Consider the following 15866-nt stretch of genomic DNA (forward strand, 5'->3'; position numbering starts at 1 on the left):
CTATGCCCAATTAGTTGGGTTTCAAAATGGTAATTAGACAGTTTTATGAGATGTATCCTCTCTATCTGCACATCCCAGCAATAACCACCCATGTTTATCTTTCTACTGCTGTATGATTATCATGTGTTAAACATTAGTTCACACATCATCCTTAAATTCACATAGAGCAATGTAGACATTAAGAAGACAAGACAGAAATGTGAGGTGGGTTCATAATCCACCAATGGGGTAAATGGTAACCAAAAATCACCTTCAGACCTGCTTGAGAGGAAAAGGAGGAGGATAGGTCTTCCTGACCTGACAAGTGTACAACAGTGCAATGCACACTGCTGATTTTGTTACCAATTCCCTGTACAGCAGACACTGTGAGCGTTCCTTCATCTTTGAAACAACCAACACTGTGCTTTAATGCAGTGCGACATACAGGAAAATACACTGGATTGACTCTTCCACTATCGTGAAGAGTACTTCGTTCCTGCTGCGAGAGACACCAGCTTACCTTGAAAAACTCTGTGGAGGAGGTTGTTTCGGTTCAACCCTCTGGCCAGTCATCAGCGCCATTCACTCATTTCAGTCACTAGGGAAGCCAACGCACCAGTGTGTTTTCCTTTAGCTGCTGTCCTTCCTTGGGGACCCGGGCCGCGGTTGCCCTTGGTGGAACACTGCTTAGCGTCTGCTCTGCAATCCCTGGGACGCAGCCGTGCTGCTCTGAAATGTCCCCATTGCCACCAGCTCACCCTGCTCTTGTCCCAGCTGGGAATGTGCGCTCCAGAGGAAGACACACAGGTTTCTGACTGGAAATCTTACAGAAAGATGTCAAACTGGAAGGATCCCAGGAAAGGGGTGACTCTGAACATTTATTTTCCTACACTTTTGAAGAAGTTTGAAAACATTATCTGTGTTTCAGCAGTTCCAAAACACAGTTCTAAGCTTTCTAGTTTGAAGTAACTTTCCACTTGGAAATACCCTTCAAACTTGGTCGGGAGGCTGCTGCTCCCCAGCAGGTCCCCAGACGTGTCGTCCTCGTCGTCCTCCTCCCTGTCCAGCTCTGGTCAGCTCGGGCCTAGGGGAGCCCGGCCATCGCCCACTGCTCAGGCACGGTCTCTGGCACGAGTCTGCCTGGAGGAGGAGGAGGAAGGGGCGAGATGGTCCGAGGCGTCGCCCCGGGCCAGATGGCAGCGCGGCCGGGCCTGAGGGGGAGCCCCGGGGCGGGGAAAAGCGCGGCCTGGCCTGAGGGGGAGCCCCGGGGCGGGAAAAGCGCGGCCCCCCCGCGGCCCTCGCGCCCCGCCGCCAGGCGCGCGCCTCAGGGGCGGGGCGCGCGCGGCGCCGCTGCTGCGCGGCCGCGGGGCGGGGAGGCGCGGCGGAGCGGCGCGCGCCGAGCTTTAAATGAACATTACGGTCGCGCAGGGACGGCAGCGCCGGCGGCTCGGGCCGGGCGGCGGCAGCGCTGCTCCTGCTTCGCCCTTCTCCTCGCGCTCTGCCGCGGCCGCAGGTACGGTGCGCGGGCTTCGGCCCCTTCCGCGCGGTGCTCGAGGCGGCGGCGCTGCCCGCGCGGGGTCCCCGGGGAGGCGCGGGGCCGGGGCCGCGGCGCGGGGGAGGTGGGCGCCGCCGCCCCCGAGCGAGGCTGCGGGCGCTCTGCCGATGCCCCCTTTCTCTGGGCACTCTCGCCGGCCTCGTCCCAATAAAACTTATTTCCAGAGGGCGGGCTTCTTTGTTTTGTCTCGTTCGACGTTCTCCGCGCCCCGGTCTGTGGCGGCGCCCCGGACGGTGCTCGCTCTGCCCCGTCGGTCTTGGTTTTAAAGGTTTGGTTTAGTTTCGCTTCACTCGTTATCCCTGCTCGGTTGCTTTAGAGCAAGTTTAAACGATATTTTCAACTGAGATGAGCGAACTTTAAACAAAATCGGGTCAGGCGTAGATTGCGGGCATCGAACCCCTTTCAGGTCCCAGAAATAGCCTCAAAAGGAGCGTGATCGGGTCGGTTCTGGTTTTCTTGCACCAAGGTTTGGGGTTTTTTTTGTTTTGGTTTTTTTTCGTTTTTTTTTTAAATTTCTGATAGATACTGGAGCTCAGCAACTGGATTTTTGCCGCTTTGTTGAAATGAACACGCTTTATAAGCTTGCGTTCTTATGCAGTTATTGACTGTACAAGGTTTGAATTTCTGATGGAGACTGTAGTCTTAAAGCTTGTGCTAAACAAACTTTTTTTTTTTTTTTCCTTTTTGCGTTTTTGGGGGTTTAGGTATATGAGAAGGTGGAAAGGAAGATTATTGAGGGAGCGTGTGTATTGATTCTTATGGGGTAAAAAATGTACTTGGATATTTATACAAAAAATTTGGAGAGAGTGTTTTATTTCTAATAATCTGTACTTGAAACAATGGGGTTCTTAAGTTATTGTATGTCTTACAGAGTCCTGAAACAAGTATGGACAAATACTGATCTTGCAGTAAGTGGGTCAGATGATAACATCTTCCACTATATCTCTTGCTTCTGTATTGGACAGCTTTGGTTGCTAAGTAGCTATAGATTTCTAATCACAAAGTAAATGATGTCATAATGACATCATCGTGTCCTTTCACTTGATTGATTCCCGTAAGAGAACAGTAATGAGATTTGATATACATGTCCCATCTCCTTAATATTCTTCCTCTGCTTCAGGGTATTTCCTGACCTGCCTGGCAAATTCCAGTGAATCACACTGAGCTCTAGTAAAAAGACGCTACTTTTGGAGACAAAGTGGAACATTAAAGGGACAGTGGTTGATACTGGTCCCTGCAAAATCTGATGAACTTGACAGCTCATGTCTTAAATTACTGCCCTTCATATCTAGATTTCCACATTTAAAACTTGGAGCTATTAAACCCGTATGCAGGTGTGAAAGGATTTGAATTTCAAAGATGCTCAGCTTAAGCTGTTCAAATTGGCTTTCATTGGGTATGTGGAACTTTAGCACCGTTGAGGGTCGAGTTACCTAATCTGTGTGAATCCAAATCCTTCAGCTGAGGCAGAGGGAACAGAGAAATCATAAGCGTCTATCTTCCTTCAGTTGCCAAAATAAATTCCAGTCGTAATGGTAAATGGATGAAATCTATCAGAAATTGCCGTTTTAATGCTGTGTGAAGAATTAACAAATCAATAATTTTTTCCTAGTTAGTTAGATTAATTTAACCATTGCTAAGTTGGAAGCATTTTAGTATCAACACTAGCATCATAGGGAACTCTTATGAGTTCTAAATCCTTAGTCTATAGACCATTTAAGAAATGGATGGGTTTTGCTTCCTTTGATATTAAAAGTACACATCATGTAATTTGGTGATGGCCAGTATGGACTGCTAATTTTCAGAGTTTATTTTTATCATGTATGTGTATGCATAAATTTGAAGCATTTTTTTTCATGATAAATAGTTGGTTTGTGATTATAAATTTCTTCATACCCAGTGTGTTTGAAATATATTAAGAGGGCTGTGTGTGTTTTGTTTGCGTATGGCTTACTATTTTGTATGCATGTGGCAAAAGGGAGAAATGAAGGAATGTTCAAGTCTGATTTATTGAAAATGTAGTTTTGTTTGAAGTTTAAAAGCTGAATCTGTCTCTTACAACATCCAGAGGCTGCATACACTAGTCTCACTTGATTCATTAATATTGTGGGTTGGTAAAACATTTCAAGAGTAAACAATGATTTGTTAGCATGGGCTAGTTGGTGGTTAATGTATTTACTGAAGATACTGGCTGCTGGTGTGAGGCTTCTATTATTGCTAAACCACGGCAGGCAGCATCGATGGCACTGTGAAGTATAACAGTAGTAACTGAAGTGAGGAATGGGAACAAGCAAAGTAGCAAGGTGTCAGGGATGAGGTCTTTGACTCTATATTTGAGTCTATAGTATGTGAGTGCAACCCAAGTTACAGATGAAGAAAGGAAATTTCTAAATAATCCGTAAGAAATCTGCGCTCATCATCCTATGTGCAGTGACAAATTTCTACAAGCTTTAGATGCTTTCTGGGATGACTCAACTACGAACAAGTGATTTGGAAAAAAAAATTATCTCTGAAGAGAATCCTTGGTGACAATTTCTTCTCAAGTAATCTTAGGATTTTCTACTTACCATGATTTCTTCTAACTCATGCTTGCCTTGAATGTTGGGAGCGAAAAATGAATTTGGACTTGGGGACATATCTGTGCCTTTCAACTGCGTGTTAGATGGTCATCTGTGACATTTGCATGGTTGTACTTTTAATATGATGACACATTTGATTACATAAAATGCAGAAAGCAATGCACCTCAAAGCTCTTTGAATGCTTGTAATGGAAGGTTGATGCTGCAGTCCTGACCTCTTTGAGTGGAGGTGGCCAAATAGAGAAAGACAGTGAACACTTTCACAGTCATGACCAATCTCACTCAAAAGACAAGGTCAGTTGTTGCAGTGGCTCAGTAAAATGACAGCAAGTCTTTTGTTGTACAAATAGCAATAAGAAATGCACTCTTCGAGCTTTTGTTGTCTACTGCAAGACAAAGCTGTGTTCAGATCATGGGTGAATTTTTTTGTATCTTGCTTAAAAACTCACAATTGATATGCTTCAGAACTTCTATCAACTGAGATATTTTGTTCCCTTGCAGCCAGAAGCATGTCCTTTGACTATCAGTGTGAGGATAGCCAGCCTTTCAGCCCCAATTTCTGCGTTCGTCCTAGTCTCTGGGAGAGAATAGAATGAAATACCAAGTGGATTAATAGATTTACTTTTGTTTTTTAATTTAGATTTTTAAGGGGAAAACATCTATAAAATCTGAGACTTTCTTGGGCCACTTGTGTGAGCCTTCTATAAGGGCAACATCGACAGGTAGACATGTGTCATGTGTTCTGTTCAGCCAGATTGGAAGGTAACCTGATGAGCAAATTTATCTGCACTTGGATCCCCTTTGCTGATGAAAAACCTCCAATCTGCATAAAAGGTGCTATTCAAGAATGCAGACAGGATTTGTTCGTTCGTGTGCTAGGAAGTAAAATAATTAAATATTTTTGTATGTGTATTCTACCATCCTTTTTTTTTATGAAGGAATTTGAAGAAGGGAAATTACAGTGTAACATGAACAACAATTTGTTACTTTCCAAGCAACCCTTTGGGTTTTTTATTTTTGCACAAATGTATTTTGCAATAATTGTAATTGGTCAAGATATGGGCAAACATGCAAGCTTGTGAACACCACAGGTGCTGGTGTAATCTGCACAGTAAGGGGTAAATGCTGCTGTTGGTTGCCCTGGTGTGGTCGGAGCAACAGTAGCGTGAGAGGCTTTACCCTAATTAAAGGGACCCAGACCATTTGCATTAGCATTCTGTATTTCTATGTTACTACTCTGACCAGGCATAAATATGCAGAAAATGCCACTCTCCTAACAATAATTCTGCCCTCCATGGGGTTAATGACAGCTCTTTGTCATGAAGAAACCCTGTGAGTTTCAGGGAATCCACTGGCACAGCAGGTACAAGTCCTTGGACTTCAGCTGCAGTAAATGCAATGCTTTGAGTAATCACTTTGGTGTCTTACCAGTCCTGCGTTTGTTTTACCCAGTAAGAATTTTGATGCGCCACTGCTGTCTATTGAGGGGAAAAAAAACGAAACCCAAAACCAACATAAAAAAACCTAACAACAATAAAGCCCTGAAAGAAATTAAATCAAATCCTGATGTGGGTCTTATGCTGGTTGTTAGCATTGTCTGATAGATATGAAAAGGATTTCTATTTGAGGTTTACATTAAACATATTTGGATATCAATTATTCCAAAATCACTTTTGCATGCAAAATAATTTCCGAAAGAATTTGTCTTTCATAAATAAATTATTTAAGATTTGTTAGTTAAGAGGGATTTGTTAAGCTAGAATTTTTTTTTATTCTAGTTATGATCTTTGTTTTAAAAGATGTGATATGTTCTTAGCAAACTTAATGCTGACTTTAAAGTGGTCTTAGAATAACCTTTGTGTAAGTAGGATCTTTCCTGTGTAAAATAAAGATTATTTTAATATTTAATAGGAATTATGTTATAATTAAAAACATACAGCGAAAAAACAGTACTATTGACACCAATTGTGTTCATATGCTTATCAAACAATGCCTACACAGTTGGGTAACTTTACAAAATCATGTAATAAAACTAAAATCTATGGCAGAAGAGAGGAAGAAAGTCATGTTAGTGGCGAATGAGCACATCACAATTTTCGTTTAAAAACACTTGTTTTCAGATACCATCATTATATTCCTTCGAATACAAACTGAAATGTCTCGGGTAAAATGTCTCAGGCTGATTTTGAAGTCTGCTTGTGGAAGAAATTGATTCCCCCATGCTCCATCCCAAGGTAAAATGTATACAACTGAGCTCAGGATGCAAATTGCTTATTCTGGAGAAGTTTGCTCAATGTTTTCATCACTTCTGAGCAGTGGGTGTTGGAAGGGGAGGGTCTGCACAGTCTGTGCGGTTGCTTTTCTACTGAGATGGGACTGAGAGCGCACCCTTGCAGGTAGTGGGCAGGTACCCCCAGCTCTTCCCCATGCTGAACCCTGAAGTACTTAGTTTTGGACATAGCCCAGGGGAATGGGATTGCTTGTTGGGTGTTAAGTGTTTTTCCTGGCTGAAATGCACTGGAGACTCAGTCTGACAACTTCACTTGAAGCAGAAATGTTCTTCTCTAGCAAGGTGATATTGCTATATAACCTGTCTCTTAATTTCAGGCTACAGCAACTCTTTCCACCCCTGCATGGCTGTTTCCTCAGTGAAGCTGAGATGAAATAAGGCAGCAGTTTTAGAAACAATTATCAGAGGAATAAAACATGACCTCTAGTTGTGGATATAACAAGGGACAACCACCACAACGACACGCACTGTTTAGTATTCTGCTCTTCCTCTATTGTTTTTAAAGGCTAAGGGGGTGCTCAGACAGTCATACTAGCACAGATCCCTGTTATTGCTCTGATGAGTCCTGATGCTGGAAATTTTGCATGCTGCATCTTTGTTGCCTTGTGTGAATGCTACAAATAGTAGGAACGGATAGATAAAATGGCACAGATGCTTTAATTATGGTTTGATTACAGAGCAACCAGAGAAGTCTATTCTGAGGGATATGCAATTAGAGAAAATTCTGAGCAGTGTCTAACCTTCTGAAATTAAAATTAACTGGAATTATTTGAACAGAGTTTCAACATTTCTGAAAGAATTTTATTCCTCAAGGATCTTGCCACTCTTGTGTGGCTGGTCTTCTCTAGCTTAGCAGATGGGTTTCGGGGTAACACAATATCATCTTCCTTGGCACAGTCTGCAGGTTTGCTTCACCTAGCCTGTCATGGTATCTCTTGCTGGGCACATACAAGAGGGTGAAGTAGAACCTGCATGTGTACTGGAGGTAAGAAGCCATCTCTTGACTGAAGCACAAAAAAGAGAAAGAAGAACAGTTTAAGCATTCCTAGATCATTTCTCCATATCTTCTCTGTGAAAGCAGAGGTTTTCAATCTTGTGAGCAGGAAAATTAAGGTTTGCAAACTTGTTATACAGGTTCCAAAGGGAAAGGATAAATGGAAAATTCCATGCCAATAATTTGCAATTCTTGCAAACTGTTTAGTAGCAAGCAGAAAGCTATATGATTAAATATGTTAAGCTGCTTTGTGGGCTTAAGTAGTAAAAATGACTTGAATTTAATTGCATTGATTTCACTAGCTATCAGACACGAATGGAATTCGGAATCTGTCCTAGAGTTAAATGGCAGCATGCCTTTAGCCTGCAGTGTAAGAACACTTAAAAAATATGGAAGTTACATGATTACTACCCGTGAATGTTTCCTTCACTTTCCTGAAATGTGTTCACTTATTTGGAGAGGCAGCATCAGCCTGGAGGCTGGTATGAGGTGCAGAGCTGATAATACGAGATTTACCTGCTGGCTGCAAGAACAGCGAGATGAGGGCACAGGTGTGGGTAGGAGGCTGTGAACAGCGCCATGTGTGCAGAATGAGGGCAACAACTGTGAGCAAGGGATGTTTTACTTGTTTTTCCTCCATGCTTAACAGGTTTCCTTCCTAGTAGCAGAAGGAGGGTTTGTTTTGTTTTTTGTTTTAACCCCCCTCTTATTTTCTGTAGAACCTAATATGTCAGTATTTAACTTGTGCTTGAAAATCATTCAAGTGTATAGTCAATTACTCTCCCTGAACTACTGCTCTCCAGCCTGAAAGAGAAGGACATATCAGGGTTCCTCCAGGGCTCTAGTTTGCGATACAGTGTTTGCTTTGGAGCTGAAGAGTGGCAGCAGTGGGAGGAAGACTCCTACTTAAGCGAGTTTCATGAGGCCTGCTGTTCCAGGTGTTCAGAGGCCATGGGAATGTGGACTGTGCTCTTGATGCCTGGATACTTTCTCATCATCTCTCATCACGAGCAGGGGTTGTGAGAGTGGCACCAGCTGGTTCCATTCATCTCCCTGACAGGTCTGTTGGGAAGACTGACCTTGGTTTTGACCTTGTTTACCTCCAACAGTGAGGGATGTATCTGACCTGATGCTGAACGTGGCTGGCACAGCTCAGGGTGGTTTCCTGGACACACGCAGAATCACTGTTCTTTCTGAACAGGTGCTGAGCCCAATTAGGCTAAAGTGTAGCAAAAGATTAGCTGGATTCAGCAGCATGTCAGTCTCCTTTCTCAATTGTAAGGGTGTTTTTCTAGTGTAGTGCCTTCTTTATTTATTTTAACATTTATTTGACTTAGGGATGATTCGTCAAGGGTCATTTTAATAAATTGGGTTATTTATTTTCTGTCTGATATTCCCTGGCTGGTGACTAAGAGAAACTTTGTATAGCTGTGCAAAGCATCATGAAGTTACTGTAATGCTTCAATGTGGAAAAGCTTAAATGGGGGCGGGGGAGTGAGGGAAGTGCTGTTATCGATAGAGAAAGCTAACTTGAAGTATCTAGGGACAATTTATATCAAGCAAATATAGATTATACTATAAAGATAATAGATTTTGATAATAGCCCTTTAATATCAGGTATCATAAAAAGGTTAATCAAATTTTTTTCCTGAACTGCTCTGCTGATAGTTACAAATTCAGTCTTTATTTTTTAAAATAAAGATGTATGTGATATCTGTAGAGAAAACTAATGTTGTTGTAGAGTAACAGTAAGATTTTTGTTTCCTCACACCTATTACAAAGTTATTAATCAGCAAACATACTGAGCTGACTGCTAATTTTTCTGGAATTAAAAGGCTGTAGTGAATTTGCCCTATGTTTGTCTCGCTTAATGAAAGCTGTTATACAAGAGTCTCTTCCCCTTAGCTGATTGAATTGTATTTCCCATGCCACTTCCTGCTTTCTGTGTTGCTTATAGATTAGAAAATCAGAGTTTACTGTATTTCCTTCTTTTCTTCTTGTGTCTGTTCTTGAGGCTTATTAGCAAAAAGTAGCTCTGAGCCATGGCTTGGGCACCAGAGATTCTGAAAGCCTCAAATAGCCGTAGTAATGGAGTTGGATGAAGGATACTGGTTGCCATGGGAACAGTGCATGTGCCACACAAGATAATGTAACTGCAGTAGTGCAGAGATCTGTGCTGCATGGTGATTGCAAGATCTCTCAAAATTCTTATAAATGTGGTTTGTGCTGTGTGTTCCACCTAACAAGTGAGAGAAGCTTATTGACTGGACTAAATCCGGAGAGATTTTGCTAATTTGAAAAAAGTGAGGAGTTGGAACTACTTGAGAGAATTGTTGGGTTCATAGCCTTTCCTTGTTGGGTTGACAGTGTCCCAACTATTATGTTAAATTGGAATTAATGAAGTATTGAAACTGAAGCGCTACGGGTGAGCACCTGAGTTACAAGTGATGAGGGAAGGCCTTATGAAACGGAACTTCCACCTCAGTTGTGTTTCATCACCTGGACACCTTCACAGTATTGCAGTTCCCTAGTGCACCTCTTCATTGCTCTTGTTGGTATGCTGCTGAAAAGTTCACTTTTCTTCCAGCTTGTCAAGGATGAATGTAATTAGTGGCATAGCTGTGCAAAGTATTGTGATTAAGAAATATTCCACTCACTGATAGCTAAGAGGATGAGTGCGGTATTGGTCATTTCACCAAGCCAGGGGAAGGTAAAACATGCAGGTTTTAATTTGGAGGAGTTCTGTGTGAGCAGGACCACACTTGGCTCTGTTTTTCAGCGAGGTTGGAACTTCTTTTTTCATTAAATGTATGAAAATCACACCTTTCGGAGTGGCAGTGACTACCAGTGTAGTACTGGTGAGCTGTTAAAATGGTCTGTGGTCTTGCCTAAATATAAATGAAGCAGGGCTGGTTTCACTATAGTTCTACAGCGTAAGTTTTCTGTGTGCTAGAATAACATAGAAACTCTAGTTGTTGTCCCAGTAGCCCAAATCCTCACCAGCATAGACCAGCAAAGGTCTGTCAGTATCTGCTTGGTGAAGCTCTGGCACGTGATCTCAACAGAGGCTCATATTCTGCTTCTGGATCCTGCTTCCTTTACTCGCATGGGATCTCTAGGCCACGTTGATGTCTTGGTGAAAGGCAGTTGGGTCTGCTATTGCTCAGGATGATTGTGCAGATGAGAATGCAAATTAAAATAATCCTTCTAGTGTTAGGGAAGAGTGATGCTGGAAACTCTTGCTTGCCTTCAGTGGGATTGCTGGCAATTGGCCACTTGTCTTCTCTCTAATGGTAAAAGTTCCCCAATGCTGGTGTTACTGAATCAAACCCACCACACCCCTCCTCCTGAGTTCTGTGGGGGATACATACCTGTACTCTGCTCAAATATCAGTTCAGCCTATTCTTGACTGTTGTTTCTGGTTTTCTTCTTGGCTACTCTTCCTGGTTTTAGATCATACCACCACATCCCAGCAGAGTATCTAGTTTTATTGATAGGTCAAGAAACTGATTGTACAGGATCAGGTTCTCTGGAGGAGTTCTGGGGTTTTTTGTGCAGCCAAGATATCATCCAAGATGCCTGTTTGTAACCAAGATGTCTCCTTGTAATGTTTAGACAGTTACGTTTTTAAACCACTTAAACTTAGTAAGGGACTATTGGTACTGCACTCTGATATGTTTAATAAAAGCCAGTAGTTTATAATTTTTTTTGTTACCCTTTAATGTTTTTTCTGGGATTATGTAATAATTAATGGGTGAGATCCTCAGTCTTTTTTTAAACAAAATCTGTTGAATTTAGTAAACGAACTAATTGGTGAACTTGGACACTAGACATCACACTAGGTATTAGTAAGACTCCTGCTGGAGACAAACCTGGCTGTAGTGCTGTTGGTCATCTGCCTGCTTGGCTGAGCCCTTCCTGCTGCCCCAGGCTGGAGCAGTGCCTCTCCTGCCTATGATCGCTGCTGATGCAGCTGCTGGCTAGGAGAGGGCTGGGACCTAATCCCAGGTGTCCAGGGGCTCAGCAGTCAATAAATATACAGCACAGTCTTGTGTATACACCCTGCAGTTCCTACTTTTTCCTACTGCCAGTTGTGCTCCTGCTGTCGTTTGATGATAGCATGGATTAGAAAGCGTGGCAGTCAGAATAAAAGTGAACAGGCTGAAACCAAATGTCAGCTTAATTTTTGTCTTGGCCTGCACTGCGCGCCCAACTGGAAGTGCCTTGTCTCCATAATGGGGTAGCGATAAGGTTCTGGGTGAATATGAAGCAATGGCACAGGTACTGTCACTTATTCGTCCCTGGACTATCTGGTACTGTCCTGGTACTATCATGAGTTGTAAGAAATACTCAGCTTTTAAGTATGGGCATGTGTATGAATGTCTATAAATACCTACAGCAGCGTGGTTTGAAGAGCCTGTGAAGGTGGCCAATGAATATGCTTGCTGTTTGTGCTAAATTTGATAAAGGCAGGAACTGAGATTATAGTTACAATATCTTTTCAATTTACATTTTTTCTGAACAAAGAGTTTGAGGGGCTAGAAAACACACCCATGAAAGACAAGGAGTCTGCTGCTGTCATTCTGTGGAAAACCATCTGGGTAACCAATTGTATCAACTTTCACATTATCCCATAGGTGACTTTTCTTGGCTAAATTCCACTGAATTGGAAAGCTGCTGCTGCTTGCTAAGATCTTGTGTAGCATCTAGTGTATAACATTCTGTAAATCTACCTTGTTAACTGTACTAAATGTGTAGAAATTGAGTGATAAAGTAAAGGTTAGCACCCTGCAGTTGAATAGGAATGCAGGTCTGAAGAAATGCAGCTACTGTCCCCTCCCCTTTCCTGGCAAAAAACCAACAAGCCTACGAAAACTCTTGTATGTGATATGGCTGCTGGGTTGAATGCAGTACTGTTCTGATAATCAGTGTGTGCAGCTGAGAAGGGAATAAGAATGAATGTTTCTGAAGAAAACGGCAGGAGAGCGAGCCATATGCTTACCTTGAAAGGTTAGTGACATGAATGGAACAAGAGTCATTTTTACTGGTTGTGAATCTGGCCCTGGCATCTCGGTCCCCTAAGGAGCAGAGGAAGGGGTTTGGTGCTTTTTCAAATACACGCAAATGGACACCGTCTGTGGTTTATCATTCAGAACTCCCTTTCCATGTGCTTCTAGCAGCCTTTAAGCCTACAAGAGGAAGCAGCACACATGACAGGGTGTAGATGTGTGTAGTAGAATTTAATCTTCATGGCTGTCTGGAAAAGGAGGTTGATGGTTTTGCTTCACAGTGACACTCAGAAAACTGTGAGGAAGATTGCTCTCCCACATTTGCATTTAGCTACTCCAACTATATCAATTTCCACTGAGCATAAAAATTATTTTGATTTTACCTGAGAGTTTCCATGGAGGTGCTAGATTTACAAAAGTGGTTGCGAAGGGTCTCTAAGGGACTTGGCAGATTTACAGACCAATGACATATTGCTTGTGTAGGCTCAATGGAAATCGGGTTTGATACAAAGAATTGGAGGTGCTTAAGGGCGGTGCTCATAAGCGATTTAGAGGAGCCATGGAATATTTTGTGGGAGGAATTACACTGAGACAAATCAAGAGGGAATTGAACTGGTGGGATTTATTTATCATAGCTTTATGCTTTTGTATATTGAAAATTGAGCTTCAGCATTATATTCCACTTCTGTCTTTCTTTATGCAGATTACATAAATAAACAGTTTATGAAGGTAAAAATCTTTAGAGTGAGGAAGGTTTAAATGAAAATTATCAAAGACTGCTTTTTGTTTTAAAAGAGTATGTATGTCTTGGGTAGAGCAGTTTAGTAATGGACAAATATGGGCTTGGGAAATGCTTAGGTGAACCTTTGAAAAACTTCACATGTATCCCAGATAATTTTTTTCAAAATCTACTTTTGAAAAACCTATTATTATTTGCAGATCATACCTATGCCAGCACTGACAGTATTAGAAAGGCAAACCTACTTAGTTTGTTCTCTTGTTCTTTATATAAGAGCTCACTGCCTTGTCTTTGAGCAACACAAAAAACCATTTTATTTCTGAGGAACAAATACTTTGAGTGAATCCTGTAAGGTATTGTTTTTCTTTCATGAGGCCCCTGTATTTTGCTTTTGCTGCTATTTTTGAAGTTATAGAAAATTGCAATAGAATTGCATTGCAAGGGCAGAGCTGCTTGTGTTGTGATTTGCTTCTAGTGGTTAAGGAAAAAAATTGCTAAGAGGTGCCTAAAATATGGCAGCTAAATATGTGAACGTTCATGTTGCTGCTAGTTAAAAACCTTTTGTGTTGTGGCTACAGATAAAATCTTTTCATTTATGGATGTACGGATGTTAGAGGTGAGTTATGGAGTGGGGAACAATCCTCCGTCTAGAGGTTGTATAGAAGTTGTCTTGGAATGCATTGTATTTGGGGTCCCTCAAAAGCAATTGCAGCTTACTTTTTATCGCAATGTATTGTGGGGGTTAGTCACGTTTATGTATTTACAGTCAAGAGCAGCTCCTTCCTTGCTCCATGCAGACAATCTGTAAATCATATTGATGATGGGTAATGCTGATAAACATATAGTAAAGCAAACAAAACATGTGTGCAGATTTCTGTGCAGCTTTCTTCTGGGTGTGCAGTTTGAGGACAGTGAAGTTGTTAGCCAATCCACTCCTATTGTTGAAGCACAGAATGAGGAAGAATAGCTGTAATTGCACAAGCAGGTATCAGTTGCACTTCCCTTGTGGACAGAAAGACATGTAAATAAGTAATGCTACAAAGCAGTGGCTACAATGAAGGGAGTCTAGCATTATCCTCTGGTGTCCCTGTTGGAAAGCAGATGAAAATTATCAAGGCCAAACTCCCTGCCTGCCTTGCTGCACATTAGAGACTTCTGGCTACAGGGGCAGAGGCAGTGTTGAAATGGTTGCTGATTGGTGCTGTAAGAGTGGTTGCTCCTGCTTGGCCCCTTTGGGATCAAGGAATACAACTGTGGCAAAATGTCTGTTGTACACCATTTTAATTCTACTTGGTCTGCTGCTTTTTGGCTGGATGGTAACAAGCATGTCTGCTCTAAGTAACGCAGCTTTCCCCAGTAGGTGTGTGATTTGGCACTGGGCCCCTTGAAGTTAGGTCTGAGAGAAGAGCTTGCAGCTGGAGAACTCTGAGTAGCAGCAGGTAACGTCGCAAATTGCAGTACCTCAGACTTGTCACTGTTTCTTGCTTGCTTCTGGTTTAGGAGCCGAAGGAACAAAAAAACCCTGAGGAATGCTGTAGCCATTAAAAAAAAAAAAGGCAAAAAAAATACGTAAGAATTCTTGTTTAAGAACTAACATAGGGTCAGAATGAGGAAGACAAATGATTAATACACTTAGCATCTGGCATGTGTGTCAGCCTATGTTGTGTCTGAAAATGGAATGTATGGCTGTCTGTAGGCAATTTTATTCATTGGAGCCATGTTCCAGCAGAGAATGGTTGGTGTGAGAAGACTGGCATGCGGACCATACGTACTTTCTGCTGTGCTTACCAGTGATTATGCTGAGGTAGTTTGTGTGAAACACGTTGTAAGCTTGTCTGTAGATGCCCTACATTCACTTGTCTTTTCTACACGGTTGGGCTAGTTAAGGTCACACAGCTTTGGGTTTTTGGCGTTTGCTGGGTTTCTGTATGAAGGAATTGGGCATCTATTTGTCTTCTGTGAGTATTTAGAATCATAGAATCATAGAATAACCAGGTTGGAAGAGACCCACCGGATCATCGAGTCCAACCATTCCTATCAAACACTAAACCATGTCCCTCAGCACCTCATCCACCCATCCCTTAAACCCCTCCAGGGAAGGTGACTCAACCCCCTCCCTGGGCAGCCTCTGCCAGTGCCCAATGACCCTTTCCGTGAAAAATTCTTTCCTAATGTCCAGCCTAAACCTCCCCTGGCGGAGCTTGAGGCCATTCCCTCTTGTCCTGTCCCCCGTCACTTGGGAGAAAAGGCTATCACCCTCCTCTCTACAACCTCCTTTCAGGTAGTTATAGAGAGCAATGAGGTCTCCCCTCAGCCTCCTCTTCTCCAGGCTAAACAACCCCAGCTCTCTCAGCTGCTCCTCATAAGACTTGTTCTCCAGCCCCTCACCAGCTTCGTTTCTCTTCTCTGGACTCGCTCCAGAGCCTCAACATCCTTCTTGTGGTGAGGGGCCCAGAACTTGGGCCCCCTAAATTTGTAGCAAGATTTATTCAGTAGTCCTAGCTGTCAATGTTAGTTGTACAGCAGTTTTTCTCCATGATGTTTCTACCCTCGAGATGGAGGATCCACTCACAGCTGATAGAAATGACTGTTGCTTTTCTTGCAGGAAGCTCTTATAGCGGAAATCGGGGAGCTGGAAGAGAGATTGGAAGTGTTTATGAGAAAGCCAATGGATTTTTGCAGGAAGTCACATTCCACTGACCTTGATACACTTACAGTAGT

At 42.5% G+C, this 15866-nt stretch overlaps 1 protein-coding gene across 1 annotated transcript in view; it reads left to right on the forward strand.

Annotated features, from left to right (window-relative positions):
• Nucleotides 1-1337: 1337 nt before the first annotated feature.
• SLC6A1 (solute carrier family 6 member 1) overlaps nt 1338-15866 on the forward strand; it is a 57083-nt gene continuing 42554 nt past the window's right edge. The window contains exon 1 of the mRNA XM_069866330.1: nt 1338-1492. The gene's annotated coding sequence lies outside the window, so the exon portion shown is untranslated. The remainder of the gene's footprint in view (nt 1493-15866) is intronic.

The sequence above is a fragment of the Phaenicophaeus curvirostris genome, chromosome 11, assembly GCF_032191515.1.
Source record: "Phaenicophaeus curvirostris isolate KB17595 chromosome 11, BPBGC_Pcur_1.0, whole genome shotgun sequence".
NCBI classification, from domain to species: Eukaryota; Metazoa; Chordata; class Aves; order Cuculiformes; family Cuculidae; genus Phaenicophaeus; species Phaenicophaeus curvirostris.